We start from the raw sequence: 17,113 nt of genomic DNA on the forward strand, positions 1-17,113 counted from the left end.
ATTAAGTGGACAAGGCTCGTTGGCCACGAGATCGTATGTCCCTCTGAACGTGCAAAGAGGTCTGCCAGCTCCTGAGTGCTCATCTTCACATCAGCTGGCAAACTGGTCCCTTGCATGTTTTTGAGATGCATTTCTCTATTTCAGCAGAGCATCAGGGAGTCTATCTAACCCTACACACTTAATGGAAAATGATCTCTAGGGAAATCTTTTCCTTTCACTTCTCCAGGAATTTTCGGTAGGGTATGATCAGTGATTATAGTCCTTCTTTCATGACACAAAAATGAACCATCCTTTAACTGAAGAAATGGAGAGTGTGTTCCGGGAAAAAAAGAGAACTAATTATCTCCTGAATCTCCCCTCCATAATCTGTGACTCTAGCAGCAGATTATTTTGGGATAAATTTGGGTAAATTATCATAAAAACTAAATCTGTGACCAGGTAAGAAGATGTAGACTCAGACAATTTAAGATAACCTTATTTGTAGGAGAAATACTTAGTGTAACCTTAGAAAGTTACCAGTTGTTATTATGTAGCACCTGATCTCTTTTCTAGCCCAAAGTTATTATAATACATAAATTGCATTGTAAAATGATAAATTATGTACAATAACGTATAATGATAATTGAGTTTCTCTGCTTGACTTAGTCCACTTAGCATAATCTTCTCCAGTTCCATCCATGTTGATACAAAAGTTGGGTATTCATCCTTTCTGATGGCTGAGTAATATTCCATTGTATATATGTTCCCCATCTTTATCCATTCGTCTGTTGAAGGGCATCTCGGACTCCTTCCACAGTTTGGCTATTGTGGACATTGCTGCTATGGACATTGGGGTGCATGTGGTCCTTCTCTTCACTACATCTGTATCTTTGGGGTAAATACCCAGCATGGAGGACATTAGGAGAAAGAAGGGAAAAATGAAGGGGGGGTGGATCAGAGGGGGAGACAAACCATGAGAGACTATGGACTCCAAGAAACAAATGGAGGGTTCTAGAGGGGAGGGGGTGGGGGGGTAGGTTAGCCCGGTGATGCGTATTAAGGAGCACATACTGCATGGAGCACCGGGTGTTATACGCAAACAATGGATCATGGGACAACATCAAAAACTAATGATGGACTGTATGGTGACTAACATAACATAATTAAAAAAATAATGTACAATGATAAAATTAATTTATTCCAGTTTTTTTCATTTATCTAGCAGGCATAACAAAATGAGCATTTTATCATGGTAGCTACAGATACCAGAATTTTTAGGGTCAGACGGTCTTTGAGAAAACGCCTACATAATTTGCTGAAAAATGAAGTTAGGACAGTGGGGAATGGATGCCTATTCACGGCCAAAACAAGAGATTGGTCAGACTTCTCCATAAGATCAAACATAAAAGCTAACCTTGAGATGGGGATGAAAGAAAAGATCACAATGTGAGAGAGGGGTCAGTGATCAGGAGGAGGCTTTGGGGCTCGGTGGGCGGAAGTGCGGCATCTTCGTGATAGGCAACCAAAGAATACTTATAGTCATAACATTTTTGCCTTCATGAATGTAAATTCCTTTTCCATTGTCCAAAGTAGTAAACAAAACCAATCATAATCTGAAATTATTTGACTGGGCAAATTATGGAAATCCCAAAGAAAAAGTGAAAATAGATAATGCAAATAGTGACTGCCTAGGGTCAGAGGTGACTGTGAGAAATAAAGGCCCCAAGGAAGTTGAAGTATCTTGTCGAGCGTTGTGAATTTACATAGGCAAGCAATTTTGGATCCATGCCCACCCTATCTAGAGGTCAAAGCTTGAGGTGCAGCTGACAACTGGTTTCCTCACACTTTGATTTATTCTCAGAAGTAATTCTTAACCTTGGCCACATTTTGGAAGATGCCTGGGTAGCTTTTAATACCTACTAATGCCTGAGCCCCAGCCCAGAGAGTTTGACTTCTTGGGGGGGCTGGAACCTGATCATCATTTATTTTAAATCATATTATTTTAAAGCTTCCCAGATAATTCTAGCCTGCAGCCAAGATTAAGGAGTACTGAACTTTGTGACAGCAGAGAATTTAATGCTGATCAAGTCGTACAAACAAGGAATTTGGAATGGTCCACTCTCTCAAATGAGGTTCCTCATTGAATCACAGAACAGCCACAATTATTTTAGGTAATTACCTTTTTTGTTCCTCCAAGGATTCGTGTAACCACTGCCATCTAGATGCATATGAACGAAATGAATTCATCATATACAATGACAGTCTTGGGGCAATTAGGGCTTAATTTTCTCACAGAATCCCCGTTATCTGGTCATAGAAGACAGGGGCTTTACAAAGAGTGAAAACTGCACACAAAGAGGCATAAATATTGGGGGGTGCATTTCATATTCTTGAGACAGTCACTCCTGTGCCCATTAAGGACATAGCTAAGTAATCACGGCACTTTTCAAAGTTGGGAAAACCTCTGTCACATAAACCTCCTTAACATTTGCTCCTACTAGCAGCCAACACCCGGTCAGTTTAGGTTATGCTATGCATAGAAACTAGTAGCATCATGGTACTAAGTAAGCAAGGTGACCAAATTATTCATTGTCCCAACTGGGGCAGTGTGTACCTTTGTGTGTTCAGGAAGCACCATGATGGTTAAGCTGAAACACAAGAGGTCAACCAGGACCTCTTCAAGCACACCAAGAGGCAGACTTACCCCAGTTCTGGACAGTAAGAGTGCTATTAGGAGGGAGACTCACTTGGCCAACACCAAGAGGACCACATTATGAAGAGAAAAGTAGTAGGTTCCCTGGAGTCAGACAGAACTGGGTTTAGTTACAAACTTCCACATCGATTAGCTCTGCTGGCCTTGGTATGTCCAGTGCTAGGTACTTGAATTAGCTATCTTGGTCAACATTATATTCCAACTGCCTGATTGCCATGGAATAGCTTTTCAATAGGTATGTTTGAATATATGGACAAATGAATGAGTAAAAATATTCCAGACTCTCTCTCCATTTGATTTGCCCTGCTGTGAATGTATTCTGTAGAAACTGATGTCTCTCTTATTATTAGGACTCATAACTGAACACCCAAATCGAAATACAATCTCTCAGCCCTTACATAAGGAAGTTAAGCAGTCTAATATTTTATATGTTTATTTAATAGCTTCGTCAAATGTTGTCCTTATTAAATTGGGATATATTAAACCCCCAAGTCTTTGTACATCAAATTGCCTTAATTGTCTCCAGAGTGTACATGCATGTTTGATAGATTGAATTGAGGATTTTTACGTTTATCCCTGTTCAGTTCATCTCAGGTATTTTGATTCTGTGTTTCCCCTACATTTGATTGCTTTAAGTTTTATTCTGTCTTTATCATCATGTTTCTTACCAGCGTGGCTGTACTGAGAATTAGTAAGCAGTCTTAGGTCATTGATAACATTACTGAATAAGAAGGGGAGAAGGAAAGAATACAGTGCTCTCCCCTTAGGCTCTTCTCTCCATTGACTGTACTTAGTTCATAAGCATTAGTGAGTGTGGTTCTCCTGTCAATAGCGAATCAACCCAACAGTGCTATCAGCCCACACTGATTTTATCGTATTATCTAAACAGAATCTTAGAGAGGCATTTTAGGTGCGCTCTGCATTCGCCCTCAATTGCTTTAGCGATTGGTACTCTACCAATCGCCTTAATTTATATTTGGCAGGCAAGCATAATAAATACATGCTATGGTGAGCGCTGTGAATTGTGTAAGACTGATGAATCACAGACCTGTACCTCTGAAACAAAAAATACATTATATGTTAAAAAAAAAAAAAGAAGAAGATAGTAGAAAAGGAAAAATGACGGGGGGGAGTCGGAGGGGGAGACAAACCATGAGAGACGATGGACTCTGAGAAACAAACTGAGGGTTCTAGAGGGGAGAGGGTGGGGGGATGGGTTAGCCTGGTGATGGGTATTCAAGAGGGCACGTACTGAATGGAGCACCGGGTGTTATACGCAAACAATGAATCGTGGAACACTACATCCAAAACTAATGATGTAAGGTATGGTGATTAACATAACATAATAAAAATAAATTAAAAAATAAATAAATACATGGAAAACATTTTGACTGCTTTATAATCTTTTCTTTAAGAGATCTGAAAAATCCATACCGCAAGCCTCTCAAAGACGTGGTTATATGATTAGGACCCAATATAACACCTGGTCCGTAGTACACACTCAAAATACATTTAAAGGATGCATCTTTAAATGTCTGATGATTTACTTAAGCGCTTAGAGGATTTCACTTTAAATAATGGAAAGGATTAAGGTTTGTTATTAGCCAGATAGGTGTTACATTGCACCAGAATATTCCTAGCTTGTTAAAATAAGAGACCAAGAGGGCACCATAAACAGTTAATTAACAATGAAATATTGAACTTAAAACTTCCTCAAAAGCACTGAATTTTTTTCAGAATATTTGCTTTGACACTTGAGAATCCAGAATTTAACAACATACCAGCATGTTGCTCTCTGTTGTAACATTCGCCATTATTTTGTTGCCCAGTGCCTATTCTTGGGCTATTTCCTGATTCTGGGAGGTTCTGTCCTCAGAATGTCGGAGCTGGAAAAGACCAAACAATAATACAGTCTTAGTCTTCTGTATTACTCTTATATTACTTCTGTATACCTCTCCAATAATTGGTGGTAAGAAGGAGATCCAGAAAATGGCCTTTGACCTGCAGCTGTCAGTAGCTCTCATCTGCTGACTTCCAGGGCAAAGGGCACCATAGATCACGGGGAAGATCCCAGGTTCTGGGTCCAGATTGCCAGAGTTCAGATCCTGGTTAGGTCATTTACAGAAGCCGTATGATCTCGGCCGAATGACTCATGACTTCTGGACCTCAGTTTCCCCATCTCCAAAATGGGATAATCACATCCCTGGCCTCATTGGGCTGTTACCAGGATCAGCTTGAGCTAATAAATGTGAAAGTCTTAGAAGAGGGGGTGCCATGTATGAGTTAGATTCCACTCTTGTCAGTATTACCCTCCCACCGCCTTCAGGAGGCAGCTCTTGAACCCCTCTTCCAAGAAATCTGTCCAGCCATTTCACCCGTTTCTTCCACAGTAATTCTGTTTTGCTGATTAGTTCGTTCTGCCTTCGATAACTCAATGTCTTTCTCCCTGGATACGGTTGCCTGCCCTATAGACCCAATGGAATATTCCAAATCAAATACATGCTTATTGAGTGGAAGTACATTTTCCTTTAGGGTACTGAATTTTAGAGATAGCTTTATCTTTTTTTTCACATTCTTAATAGTTTTTCATGGAGAATTTTTATTCCTGGAACAGAGCCTCTCAGCGAGCTTCTGAACAATTCCTGTTAGGCCTCCTGAAAGAGGAAGCTCATAACTGGATCTGAAAAGGAAGCCCTGTTTCCTGAGCCTAATTGTCCCAGTCCTGAGCAAGCTGAGAGAAATCAGACGGCAGGGGGTTTTGCTTGGTATATATATTTTTTCTTTTTTCTTTTTTTTTTTTTAATTAAAGAGGGCAAAGACGTCAGAGAACTTTCTTTAAATCTCTTTTTCATCTCTTCATATCTGTTCCTCTCTCTCTCTCTCTTTTTTCTTTCTTCCTGTTCAAAGTTGATTGATTTGAGGTACTATTTAAGAAATTATCTAGAGCTGACTACTCTGCTCTGGTTCCCTGGATCATCCTTCTGTTTCTTAAGAAGTTCAGCTTTTAAGAAATGAAATTCAAAGAAATGTGCATGTTTATACTTCAAGTAGTATGTCTCTTGGAAAAAATAAAATAAAATTCCCCAGCCAAAATGACTATGATAACCTCTTACCAAATTATAAGAGTGCTTTTTAAAATGTAAAATAAAATGTTCTGCTTGTTACATTCTGGAGCTAAAAAATATTTTGGAAGAACTGTAGTAAGCATATAAAAAAGTGAACAAAACCATAAACATCTATGTTGTTCTGGAAAACAATGGACAAATGGTATAATCAGGTATGTTAAATTGAATAAAATAATTATTTGTAGTGAAAAAAGAAATTTCAACAACCTCATCTGCATATTTATCTATTTGAAATGCCAACATATATTAAAAATAATGAAATTCTCCATTAACACACATCATCACATGATTATAATAATAATTGAGGTAATTGGCTAACTTGTTTAAGTTATATAATGGGCTAAGTAATTATTTCACATCACATAAAATGATATATATTATCTTAGTTTTATAGTCTCTACAATGATCAGTTTTAATAACTGTATTATACTTCATCATGTTATATCAGGAGCCTGAAATCTGAATTATTTTATGACTCAAGGTAGCATGATGTCATCGAGCCAGTGTTTCCAAGAAGCAAGCTGCTGTGGGGTAAAGAAGAGAAATAAATCTTGGAAGCAACCTCATGAAAATCTTTGGTCTGTGTCTTTGAAGATAGTGCTTCTTTGGTGGAAAAATCTAGAACTTCAAAGAAGCTGCAGTGCCACTTTGAATATAGAACCTGGTCACACAGAAGCAGTTATAGAGGCCACTCTGACCTCTCTCAAAAGCACATCTGATTGGACCTTTTACAAGTTTCCCCCTTTCCCCCCCCCCGTATATTCAATTATTCCTTGTGAAAATATGAGGAAAAAAATCCTCCCAGACATTCTTTTGCATTTCAAAACTGGTGCAGGAGCATGAATATTCAGATGTGGTGAAATCTCATGTGAATCTCATGTGACTCTCAGGTCAAGTTTCAAGTATCTGTTCTGTCTGTAAGTTTCTTAAACCCTCTAAAGTGTTGTGCCACATTTATCCATTTATTCGATAATTCCTGTTCTCTTGGAGCTTACCAATGAACACAGGTGACAGTAATCAAGTGCTGACACCTTGGAGGGTATGAGAAAAGGAATCCCAATGTTTAATAGCATATAACAGAAATCCTTACCTGGTATGACATGTCAAGGAAGCCTTCTCTGAAGGAGTGATCTTGAAATTTGAGGGGGTGTAGGAGTAAAGTTGGGGTGTAGGATGGAAAGAACCCACTGGGCAGCATCTCATACAGAAGAAACAGGAAGTACTCACCTCCTGGAGTGGGGGCTAGCATGCCCTTCCAGGAAGAAGAGAAGGCTGTGTGGTTGACAGGATTTTAAGCAAGAGATTGAATGGAAAATGTGTCACAGTCTCTGGTACAGAGATATTTGAGATTTTTTGAAAAAAATAATAAAAATAAAAACTGGAGTGAGTAGGAGGTCAAACTTTTCCTAATAATTTAGCCCTAACTTAGTCATTCTCTTTTTTTCTCCTTCTATACTTTTTCTAGAAACATATGCTCTCTTTGCTATTCTGCAACTGATTTTACAATCTTCTAGTCCAGATTCACTGATGACATTTTTCTCTTTAGAAATGCACTCTTCTATAACGAATTACCAACCACCAGAAAGAACATATCTACGTGTTCGCCCATGTTTGATTTGTGGTCATGCATATTGCTTCCAGCAGTATAGCCCCCCAGTTCTCTGCCTTTCGTAAAAGGCATCCTTGTCTCAAAGTTTACTCTTGACTGCTAGTTTGGACTTTATTCCACCCAACTCTCTTAATGTTTCCAGTAGGGAAAAATTAGGAGCAAAACACAACTCTTATTTGCTAGAGAAGGTTTGATCTGCTCAACAGTGCAAGGCTGTAGAACAGATACTTCTTTCTCACCCAACAAGAAGATTAAGGAACTTTGCAGCTGACAAGTGAAAGGATGTATATTTTGTGTGTCCCATTTATAGGGGAAATACTAAGGAACAGAGAGATTGCAGACGTGGCAAAATGACATTTCTTCACGTGGAATACCAAAGCACTTAACGAACATTTTAGTGACATGTCAATAACTCACTACATGGGAAATCTTAAAAATCTCTGGAGAAGTTCTGAAAATCGAACGACCTTTCACAGAAATCACAAAAGTTGAGATCAATAGGGGCTTGAACAGAAAGATGGCCTGGTATCGATGGCGCATATCTAAGGAAAATCTGAAATGCTAAATGCTTCTCCCCAACAATGACATCAATTACTTTACACAATCTCATTATTTTTTTTAAGTGGGATGAGGTGATAAATTGGTCTTTATAAGGTCATCAATAATCACTTAAGATACTATGCTGTTAATTGTGTGCAAAAGCAATCTGCAAACACGTGGTCTCTCAGAACCGCCCACGTGTGTTCGAGAAGGCAGCTTGTCCACACAGACTAAACGATCCCCAACCACTTCGGGAAGTTTTGCAGGAATCAGCTACACCGGGTCCCTTGGTGTGTCTCCTGTTTTATGAGATCTGATCCAAGATGCCTGCATTTAGGAAAAAAACCTGAAATCTGAAGCAGTGAAATGATTCTGTTAGAAGCACTGTTTCTTAAAATCTAGATGAATGCTGACAGATATAAATGTTTCTGTTCAATTGATAATTTGGTGTTCTTTAAAAATAACTTGATAAGTTAAATGGCATATGCCATTGGTCGCCCCAGGAAACTGGCAAACGGAGGTTTACAGTGAGTTTCTGGAGGTAGCAGTGTGTTGGTGTGTTTGTGTTTGCATCACGTTACTGAGGTAGTCTGACTCTGGTTCTAGAGTCAATGAAGATTGAATGCTTCTCTCTCTAGCTTATTAATCCTTCGTACCCGATAAATCTTCAAAGAAGATGCTTGTTAGTCAATATAGCAAAATGATTATAAGCAGACTTTGGAAGAGGGTAGTCTGGCATCAAGTCCTGGCTTGGCCACTAATTATGTCAATTACTTGGGGGAAATTATCTGAGTGCTTTCAGCCACCTCCTATTTGCTAAAGGGAGATAATCTCAGTACACTCCTCCGCGGGTGGATATGAGTGTTCAGGGCAGGCACGGGATCTGTTATGAATAGCTGCTCTGTAAACTGGTAGGTACTGCTCTTATGAGGGAAAAAGATGGGAGAGGTTTCTTTTTAGCCTTTGTAGGACATTCTGGATAAATGGTAGGTGGATAGGTGGTAAAAAGTTCTTACATAATTGACGACAATACTTGAGAGGCAGCAGGGAGTGCCTCCCCCTGGTGGACATTCTCCTTGGGAGGTGGTGGGTTCTGGAGTCAGGTTGCTTTGACTCTTAGCTCCTGGGAGACCCAACAGTGTGGTTTACTGTAAGAGTTCTGCCTCATCATCTTTGTCTTTATGTGCCAAACTCATACTGTGGTTGGGGAGATTTCCTACAGAGTGTCCGTGGTATGCAGTGGGCACCCAGTGAAGGTGAGCTACTATTACCTGCAAGGAAAAGCATCTGTCAGACAAGCGAGAAAAGGCCCCTGGGTCTATTGTTTATTGAGTGGGCGGACATGGGTGATTCCTGTCAACCCATCAGCGTACGCCTGTGGGGGTGTCTCAGTCCCGTAGAAAGGCGTAGGTGATTTCAAATTTGTTTCTCCCCTTCAAGGAAGATTTTTCTTTTGTTTACAGTGCAAGATGGAGAGGATTTAATCTGTGCTAATATTAAGTATTAAGAAGGAATCCCACGTTCTGCATGGAGCACTGGGTGTTATGAACAAACAATGAATCATGGAACACTGCATCAAAAACTAATGATGTAATGTATGGTGATTAACATAACAATAAAAAAATTTAAAAAAAAAGAAGGAATCCCAAGAGATTGAAAGAAAGGCGGTGGACGGGTTGTCTTGGGGAAGCAGTTAGGGACCGGGGATGCTAGCTGTGTCCGAGTAGTAGAGGACAACTCCCCGTGTGTCTCTAGGGCTTGCGGGAAGCTGGCCAGGATTCTCAGCGGGGAAACTGGAATGTGTCCATCTTCCAAGTGGTGCTATTGCTCGCCTTCCGACTCCTCTTTTGCTTCTTTTCCCCCTTTCTTCTCCTCCCTCCACCTGGAGCACCCTCCCCTTTGGTTCTCATGTGTAGCAGCCAAAGGAGTTTGACATTTGACTACTATGTTTGGAAGTAGAAATCCCAGTATCCCCAGCCCTGCCCCATGACATCACTCAGGGATCATAAGGGGGTATTAATAGCTATGTTTTTTTCATTACAGTAGAAGTGCAGTTAACACATACAGAAGGGGTGATGGAAATAGCACATTGAGCAAACATCCCAGTAGTAATTATTTCAGACAACTGGCATCGATGGATGCTAAATATACTAGCCTATAGTAAGATGAAAAAGAAGACGTTTGCATGTTCTGAAAGTATCTTTCCATAAGATATTTATTAATTGTAAAGGAGGAAAATAATAACTTTACAGTGGAGAAACCTGGCAGATACCACATTAACCAAGTAATCAAAGTGAACATCACAAGTAATGAGATGTGTCAACACCACACATTCCCTGATATGATGTAAAGAGCAGGGCAAAAGGCAGACTCTGAATTTAATCTTGATGAAGCATTAGACAAACCCAAATTGAGGGACATTCTAAAAGTAAAAATAATTATTTTCTGGGGATTACTTAAACAAATCATCCTGAGCATATAATCCAATCTTGCTTTGCAGTAAAAACATCTTGCAAATAAATAATGAGAAGATTTGTATTCAGCATATGGAATTATTCTAAAGCTTCTGGCAGATACACAGAATTATCCATATGTCTTAACTAAATTCATAATAATAACTTATTGCCTTTCCAGAGCAATTTCAAAACCAAACGTGTTATTAGGGCTCCAAATTTTATTTTATTTTTTACAGGAGCCGAAGCTATTTTATATGAAAATATTATAGGATTTTCCATCAGAAGCAACCAAGGTGTACCAGGGAAGCTTACTGCAGGATTTATTTGCGCATTTTCTCTCTCTTGTGTTTTCCCTTCTGTCATTTGAGAAGAAAATAAAGAAAAATGCATTTTCTTCATGGTGTTCTTCTCTTTTTGAAATAATATTTGCTGTCTGAGAGAGAGGCTTCTCTTTCAGAGCTCTGGTCTCCCCCATCAGCGGAGGTGGAATATTCCTGAACCATCGGTGGCGACAGCTAGGGCTGCAGAAGACAGCAGACAAATAGCTCCCTTTCCGGATTCTGGCTCGTTGCGCCACCGACTCCGTCTTGGGCTTCCTAGACTTAGGAAATTTGGCTCCAAATTATCTCTTCCTTCTTATCTTTCCTTACTTTTCTGACCTCTGCTGGTTGGAGTCCAGTCTCAATAACGACGTTTCTAGTTCCAGATTGGGTTTTCCTTGTGACGTCGGTAGGGCTAAGAAATGCATCAGTGTGTTGCTGCCTCCCAAGGCAGGAGTCCATGTAGTCACGTCCCCGAGGTGAACAAAACTGATGTATTTCGGAGTCAGTATATCATCACTTTATTAGTCTCCCATAGCTGCTGTGACAAATCATCACTAATTTGGTGGCTTAAAACAACATGACTTTATTAATAGACAGTTCTGGAGGTCAGAAGACCAAAATAGGCTTCACTAGGCCAATGTCAAGATGTTGACAGGATTGCCTACCTTCTGGAGGCTTTCGGGAAGATTGCATTCCTTCCCTTTCCCCCCACTCCAGAGATTGCCTGCCTTCCCTGGCTCCTGGTCTCCAGGCAGCTATCACATTAATCTGACCTTGACTCCCCCAGCCACTTATTTCTCTTGTGAGGACCCGTGTGGTGACCCCTGGGCTCATCCAGGTAGTCCAGAATAATCTCTCTGTCTCGGGAGCCTGAACATACACATATCTGCAAAAAGTCCCTTTGGCCATGGAAGGTAATCTATTTGCAGGTTCTGGGGATTAGGAAGTGGGCCTTTGGGGGGGGCCATTGCTCTGCTTATAATACTCAACCTGCCACCAATATGCAGTAAGGATGTGTTGAAAAAGCAGGATTTTGAAGCTGTGCAGAACAATCTGCCCTACTAGGGTCCATTGATGTGCTGAATAAGATTATTAATATTCATGCAGTGGTTTTTAAACTCTATTTCATGAGACACTAAGGCGCATGGAGTATCTCTCTGGCTAGTTTCAGATAAAGTCTGGTCGATGAGTAGTTTGTTGATTGGCACTCTTCTTCATCACCGGCATGTACTAAGGTAAAACACACGACAAAACAGTTGAGATCCTAAGGCTAAGAGACAATGAAGGATATATTTTCACATCGATCATATCAGTACTGAATAGTAAACTGCTAATGGGGAGGAAAATGAGTTTAATTTTTTGGTAGGATGCCTGGCATAGTCACATGTAGAGAGAGGAATTTGATAAAGGTTTTCATGAGAATTATTGCAACCACGATGATGAATGGGAATAGTGCCCCTTCCTTTAAAAAGGGATCTATAAAGTACACGGGATGGTTGGCGAGTAAGAATGGAACAGTGACATGGAGAGAACCGCTGCTCCCTAGGGAAAAGGATCCCAAAACAGAATCCCCGTGCCTCGTTGATGTCACCGTCAGAAAACACAGCTCGATTTGCTCTGCTTCTAAATCCCCAATTGTCAGCCTTTTCCAAAGATGTGTGTGAGTCAGGGCCTTGGTGAAGATTGGGCTGAAAACCAGCAACACTCTGACCTTTTACACCACCCAGGACCATTCTTTCCAGTGTCTGCAGAAGAGGGGAAAATCCGCTCGGTCAACAGGAGGGCGAGCTTGTGGTGAAGGGTACGGATGCTGCTCCCCAGCCCTCCCTGCCAGTGTCCTAAGGAGCAACGTGGAGCTCCCCGCTGCTGCACCTGTGAGATCAATCAGGGTAATTTAGCTCAAGGAAGCATTGCTACAGAAATGGGCATAACAACGCTCGTGTCTATCCTTCTGGCTCTTTATATTTATGGAATGAAATAAAATTTGTTTGGAACAATTTGTTTTATCTCGCATTTATAATTTACTGTTTTCTGAATCAGAGTTATCGTGCCATTTGACTAAGGAGTAATTTTACATGCCTAAATGGCACAACACACCCCCAGTAAACAAATAAAACTATGACTGGCTGACAAGGAACTCACACTGGAGCAGTTAAAATTCTTCCTTTCAACGAGAATTGGGATATAAATGTTGAGCAAACCCCAAAGAAAATGCAAAACAAATCTGTGCTTAGGAAGATTATAAGTCATCAGAGCTCAGAGGAGACTACTGTTTAAGATCTCAGCACCAAACATGAGGTTATGTGAAATCATTCTCTTTTTCCACTCTTGGAGTAGAACGCATGCATTGCTGAGAGGTGTGCACTTCAGGGAAAGCGTGCTATTTCCTCCCGTGTTTCAAGCCACTTTAGCGCTGAATGTTGGTGAGGTAAAAACTGATCACAGCTCCCCTTTATGACCTTTTATTCGCATTGTTTCATAAAAATAGTTAAGGCAGTCCCTAAAATAAAAATAATGGCACAACACCAGGGGGATATTGGATGGCATGCCTAGAGAAATGCATAAAAACACAAAAAAATGGGAAGTTATACAATGTTCCCTAGCCAGTGATAAATAAGGTGCACAGAAATGAAAATATCTCTGTGTATGCCCGTGCGTGTGGCTGATTCCCTAGAAGGTTGTATGGAATAGGTTCCACTAGAAACCCAAAAGAGACATAATCATTTTGGAAATGAAAGCCATCTATGCAGTTCTCGTCTCTTCTGGGTGATTGCCACTGTGCCCTCATTTGTCAGCTGTAACTTCTCTAGGAATTGTGTCAGGCACATGAGCTTTGACGGAATTCATTTTTATCAGCTAGACCTGGACAATATCCGGCCTCATAATAAGAATAATCTTAAACGTGTATTTTTTTGTTTTCCCTTGCACATGATTATTATTTTATTAATTAAATTGTCTCTAGGATAGAAGGAATGCATTATTAACAGTGTCAAGTCAACAATCTTTGAAAAATTTATATTAGGGAATTCAGCTAAATAAAACAAGGATGGCTTTAAAACAGTCCAATGATTATATTCATTTGTTATTTTTTAAATTTTTTTCTAAAACTGAAAAAAATTCTTATTGCCTTTGTTGATTATAAAAACATGCAAGCATTTCAAAGCAGTATCCATTTGAACCAGCATTCATCTTTTAATTCTCTTTGCGATATACCTGAATTGAATTTTATAACTATAGTGCCCTAGTAGCAATCGGGTAGAGAAAACAAGAGGCCAGTTGTCTCTCTAGGCTATAAATTCAGACTCACGCCATTTCTTTGCAATTTTTGCAATTTTGCAAATGTAATTGAGGCTGTCCTCATGAACACCAGACATGTAACATGTAAGTAAATTGTCATCCGACAGTCCATAGGAAATTGACTCCTGATTTTTTCAAATATTTTTGCAATTCACTGAAGAGCAATTGAACATTCAGATAACAACAAAAGCCATACATATATAAAGATTTTTTATTTATTTGAAAGAGAGAGAGAGAGCAGAGCAAGAGCACGAGTTGGGGGGTGGGCAGAGGGAAAGGGACAAGCAGACACCCCACTGATGTGGGACTCGATCCCAGGACCCTGACTGAGGTCATGACCTGAGCTGAAGGCAGACGCCTAACCAACTGAGCCACCCAGGCGCCCCTCAAAGCTATGTATTTTTACAAACGTTAAAATCAGGGAAATACTTCAGTAATTATTTTGCTTATTTCAGTTACCATCATAATTGCTCTCTTCACATATTTTATAATTTTGCCTCTTTTTTCTTAAGGAAATAGTTCACATATCATGTTGATTAAATATTTGGAAAGAAATGGCTTTAGAAGGGCTAGGGAAAGAAATTAAAATTTTTTGCCATTTAATTATTTCATTAGAATTGTAGGTTCTGAATCTGGAAGGGGCCTCAAAATTGAACCACTCAGTTGGGACATCCACCTGTGCCTCAGTATCTTTGCCCAGTGCTGATCCAATCTATGCTCGAAACTTCTCTAGGATGTGAAGTCTGCTGCCTCTTATAAGAGGCAGTTCCGTTTGTATTTAAAGCTATTCTTTCTTATCCAAAACTTGTATCTCTTTTTTGGTACATTCCAGGATTAGCTTTATAGCAATATTATATGAGTCATGTCCTAACTGCAGAAAAACTGCCTGATTTCGGATATAGGCATGGATGATATACCCAATAGCTGATATTATGTTAGAGGACTTTCATTCTCAAATGCAGCTTTAAAATTCTAGAAATTTTTAGAAATAATGTAACTGTTTCTATTCAGTTACTTTTTAATTGGAGAATTACTTTTAAATCAATCATATACAAATCTACAAACCAAAATTAGAACCATAAACGCCTACGAAGAAAAAAAAAATTCTACTCAGACCATAGGCAGTTCAATGAATCTTCAGTCTGTGGGACCAATTAACCTTAGTTCCAAAAGGCAAGAAATTCCACTGATGGTGTCAGGTTATTTATGTATTGGGTTTGAGTAGAATTACAATTTCATATACTCAGCTTGGTACAAAGTGCCACTCTTGCCACCGACTTTTCTTCCCCATATAGGGCAATGGGAGATAAAATTCTGTGTCTGTCAGACAGTTCTTTGAGGAAAAGTTAAGAATTCTGATTCTAGATCACTTGTGTTTCTTTTTTTTTAGATCACTTATGTTTCATTTTTAGAGTATATATAAGTGATCTTTATTTTTGTGGTATTGCATGGACGTGTACGAAAAAATAGATTGTGTGTTATCTCTTGCTGCATACAAATTATCCCCAAAACTTAACAACTGAGAAAAACAAACATGTTTCATCTCACAGTTTCTGTGCATCAGGAATCCAGGAGCAATGTAGCTGAGTGGTTCCTGCTCGGGGTCTCCCTGGTGGCAGGTGTTGTGGATTTGTGGTTATCACAAGGTGCCTTCAGGAAAAGATGTACTTCCCGGCTCCCATGGGCCTTAACGTACAGCTCCCTCCTAGCTTTCCCTAGCAGTAAGTGATCTAAGAGCAAGAGAAAGAGAGAGAGCCTAAGTCACAAGGGTCAGTCTTTTTGTAACCTATAAAGTAAATCAGTCATGGAGACGAAGTGTACAGCATGGGGAATATAGTCAATAATATTGTAATAAAGTTGTATGGTGACAGACGGAGACCACACTTATCGTAGTGAGAGCATTGAGTAATGTGTAGAACTGTCGAATCAATACACCTAAAGTGAATAGAACACTCTGTTAATTATACTTCCATAAAAAAAAGACACACAGAGACTGCAAGGGAAGGGATAATGAAGGATATTCCATGTAAATGGGATAAATACCTGATCAACAGGAGAAGAACTCACCCTGGGAAATTAGAATCAAGTTTTCAGAGCATGGGGGGTGGTTGGGAGTCCAACACAGGATGACTCTGAGTAGGTCATGGGACGGGTTATTAAGAATCTTTTCCAGCCAGTCCCAGGAAGTAAATTCTACGTTATATCAAGCAGGATAATTGAGAGAAAGAATGGTGTTTTGAAGAAAAGTTAAACAAAGCATTGGGTCACTGATCCATTGCACGAAATTGAACAAATGAGGTAGCTGTAATGGAGGGCGTCAGGGATGGGAGGAACGGTCCCCAGGTTGGCCAGGTGAATGTTGGAAGCAAACTAGCCATAAACACTGGTGTGATGGGAACCGGAGTCCTGGAGGGGCAGGGCAGCTCAGCAACAGGTCTTCATAGGCAGAGAGTGAGGACTGCTTTCTTCCTTCAAGCGTAGGTTGAGAAAGTCAGATCGATATGGGATAACGGAAGCATGAGAAATAGTCCAAGTAAAAATGTAAAGACTGGCAGGGAGAAGGCAAGAGTCTGGGAAGAGGTCAGTGTGAAGTATTTACAAGGGCTGGGACGGCAGCTTTAACCTCAGGTGGGTCTTAGATGTCGGATTATAGGTGTCACCCACACTGGAGTTAAGGTGCCCAGGTAGGGTTTCCCAATGCTGTAGTTAGGCGCTGGAAAACCTACGGAGCTGCCGGGTCACGGTGGAACCCATCACTTCGGTGGGTCTTTCAAAATGTACTATAGATGATGCTAAATGGAAAGTACAATGCAGAATTGGATGACCTAATTTCATTTTCCTCATATTCAGAGTGAGGTCCTTTTATGGCAACGGTAACTAATTGGGGTGAAATGTCACAAACATACTGTTTTTTTTATTGATTTTTGGAAGTTTGGAGTTTTTTTTTTTTTCCCCAGAATGATGAAATCTGCTATGTTGTCAGTAAGGTTCACGTGAAGGAAAGCTTGCCAGCTTTCGCCCACCCCTAATCCTAAATCTGTTTCAATCTAGGTAGTACAGTATGTACTGTT

The sequence above is a fragment of the Callorhinus ursinus genome, unplaced genomic scaffold (genome assembly GCF_003265705.2).
Source record: "Callorhinus ursinus isolate GAN/ISIS: 27379988/994484 unplaced genomic scaffold, GSC_fseal_2.0 scaffold7, whole genome shotgun sequence".
Lineage (NCBI taxonomy): Eukaryota > Metazoa > Chordata > Mammalia > Carnivora > Otariidae > Callorhinus > Callorhinus ursinus.